The sequence below is a fragment of the Pyxicephalus adspersus genome, chromosome 4 (assembly GCF_032062135.1).
Source record: "Pyxicephalus adspersus chromosome 4, UCB_Pads_2.0, whole genome shotgun sequence".
Taxonomy (NCBI): domain Eukaryota; kingdom Metazoa; phylum Chordata; class Amphibia; order Anura; family Pyxicephalidae; genus Pyxicephalus; species Pyxicephalus adspersus.
The window spans coordinates 152,442,650-152,445,701 of record NC_092861.1 but is presented as its reverse complement, the minus strand read 5'-3'; the positions used below and the strand labels follow the sequence as shown (position 1 = coordinate 152,445,701).

The following is a 3,052-nucleotide window of genomic DNA, read 5'->3' as shown; positions in this document are numbered from 1 at the left end:
CTCTAGTGATTTATAATAAAGTAGAGGGGATTTCAGAATTTGAACCAATCAAAGGTTTGTAAGTCAATTTCAAGACGGAAAAAAAGAAAGTCTTTTAAAGGGTGCTTAGAAGATATGGACCAAACTTCCCGTCACAAGAATTGAATCTTTCTACTCGCGTTCCTAGTGCCGATCTCTATGACCAACCGACCAAGCAGAACTTATCTTGCCAACCAAAAAGCCAGGGCCCTTTGGCCAGTCAGGTAGTGTAGTGGCAAAGCAAAAGTAGCAAGTAATGCAGGTAGATCTGATGGGTTCCAGAAGACTGCAGATTTGTTGATCTTAGGTCCTAAAATGGAGCTAAACTTAAAATAAAAAAATCATACTTACCTTTACTTCCGCAGATCTCCCAGAGCTTTCCTTCATTGGGTCTTGTGCCGTCCTGTATCACACCTTCATCTCGGTATGGAAGAAGACCCAGGGGCCGCCATAGTCAGGTAGTGAATTACCCTTCATTTATGTAAAATTTAAAAAAAAGATTTGGCTTCAGCTATGCTGTCACCCAACCCTCTTCCCTTGCATATTATATACATAGTAACATGCACCATATGCTCTATGCTTTGTACAATATTAGGTTTTGTAGCTCTAATATACCATTTACTGTAACATCAGTTAATAAATATCTTTCTGTGGGCTGCTGAGGGGATCATATACATTTCCAAAGGTCACCCAGTAAGAGAAAAGATTCATTTCCATCACAAGCGTTAAGTCTATATGTACACTGAGATATAGAATGTATCCAATGCATGTATTCATCTTACATTGCAGGTGAAAGTTCATTTTCACAAAATGGGAGCACTAAACGCAGTAAATATCTCTGCGAATGCAAAAGGTCATCAGGTTTGTAAGACACGGCTGAAATAACGTGCAACTAGCTACAGACAGAACTATTATTGTGAGTGGTCAGGTTGGTGTTATACATCAGATATACATCAGTTCCCTGCAAAAGTGTTAGAAAGATTGTTACAGAATTTAATAATTCCATTTTATCCCCTTTAACCTGCACTCTCCCCCAAACTTCTTACCTTTCCACACTCTCTTTCCTTTGCTCTCCCCCTTCCCTATCCAACGCATCCCATTCTTCTCACATCATTCTCTCTCTTCTCTTCTTTCTTCCCTTCTCTTCTTTCTTCTCTTCTCTCTTCTCTCTTCTCTTCTCTTCTCTTCTCTCTTCTCGTCTTTCTTTTCTTCTCTTCTTTCCTTTCTTCTCTTCTTTCCTCTCTTCTCTTCTTTCTTTTCTTCTCTTTTTTTCCTTTCTTCTCTTCTTTCTTTTCTTCTCTTCTTTCTTCTCTTATTTTATTTCCTTTCTTCTCTTCTTTCCTTTCCTTTCTTCTCTTCTCTTCTTTCCTTTCCTTTCTTCTCTTCATTCTTCTTTTCTTTCTTCTCTTCTTTCTTCTTCTCTTTCATTTCATTTCCTTTCCTTTCTTCTTATCTTATCTTATCTTGATTAGACATTTGCATAAAAAGCAATTAAATATGTGTACCTAACAATGTGACCAATGAGTGCATGTATAAATATATATATCCCAAAAATAGCTTGATCTTGTGGTAAAGCTACAATGTGTGCCAAAAGGTAAACAAGCTCTCCTAAAGCACAAACTTTCTCTTAAAACTTTATAGTATAAGTGGGGTATAAGACAAAAATGTAGCAAGGTAAAAATATGAATAATAAAAAAGAAATTAAACTGCTAGGTACTCAAGTATTTAGGAAAAGTACATTGCAGCCATTTCTAAAATTGTGTCCAATACCATCATCATCCAGGCAATGGTCGGCATGGAATGTACACTGACATAGTATAAGCTCTTTTTTTCGTCTTTTTTTCAGTTGCCTGAGAATTTCTGACATTGATGACGTCCTTTTCATTTTAAAAAGCAGCAATGTAGCCACTGCTAAAGATTTGTAAAAATCGAAATGGATTCCTTATAGGTGTGTGCAGAACAAATATTCCGTCATCTGCAGGAAACTTTCACAACATTGTACTCCTTCAGTAAAGTATTAAAGACTCCAATCGCTTCCGTGCTGGCTGAACAATGGGAGTCTAATAAGGAGGTGAAGTTCTTGTTTGTTGGCTTTGTTATTATTAAAGTTTATTTTACGTCTGTTTTTGTCTTTGCTGGTTTCTACCTCTCCCCATTATCAACATGATTGCGGCAAGCCAGAGAAACGTCATCCAGTATTCCAGCAACCCAACTATTTACCTCCTTACAATTATCCCACAACACCAATAGTGGTTAATGGCTTGAAGGCCTTTTATTACAAATTATTACAAAAACTGATTTTAAATAACTATACCATATAACAAAATATAACCATATTAACAACCAGAACATAAATTAAAAAAAGGAAATATAACAAAACACTGTCATAACATCTTCTAACCCTACGCTGATCCTCTTGGATTGCCCGTCCTCTAGAGCCTCCGACCACTATCCCACAGGGATCTGCACCAGCATGATATACTATATTTGCTCCCAGCCACATCCATACCCCAGTTTGGGAACGATATCCCAATTATTTGCAGCCCCCACCCCCTTAATATTCCAACCATGGCTTTTAACACCACATTAAGGAGAATCAACAGCAACGATGGCTCTATCCCCACTAATACCACCACCAAAGACCAACTTACCTCGAGGACCTCACCGCCATCTCAAACCCCCGTACCCAAACTGATTCTAATGTACATTGTATGAAGCTCACAGTGTGCAGTGAAATCAGAGTACACTATTTCAGTCCAGGAGAGGAGCCAGAACAACTGTTCAAGACTAAATGGAAGGCAGGAGGATGGATTTAAGGAAAGGTAGGCTGGAAGCCAAACTGAACATTGTATATTTTAATAAAAACCTGTAGTAAGATGTAAAGAATAAAGCAGATCCCCCCTCCAGGTGCAGGGTCCTGGTTGTGACTCCGGCCAGTGGCTGTAAACCCAGAAATGACCAGTCTCAGGTTCACTGGATAGAACAGAGATTCGGCAATTGAAATTTGGCAATGGGTGTACACCAGCCCTTCATT

General features: G+C 38.5%; 1 long non-coding RNA gene across 1 annotated transcript; it reads left to right on the top strand.

Annotated features, from left to right (window-relative positions):
* Nucleotides 1-381: 381 nt before the first annotated feature.
* On the top strand, nt 382-2,013 carry LOC140330167 (uncharacterized). Its single transcript, XR_011920653.1, has 3 exons — nt 382-476; nt 808-879; nt 1,865-2,013. It is a non-coding gene; the product is annotated as an uncharacterized lncRNA (long non-coding RNA).
* Nucleotides 2,014-3,052: the final 1,039 nt, after the last annotated feature.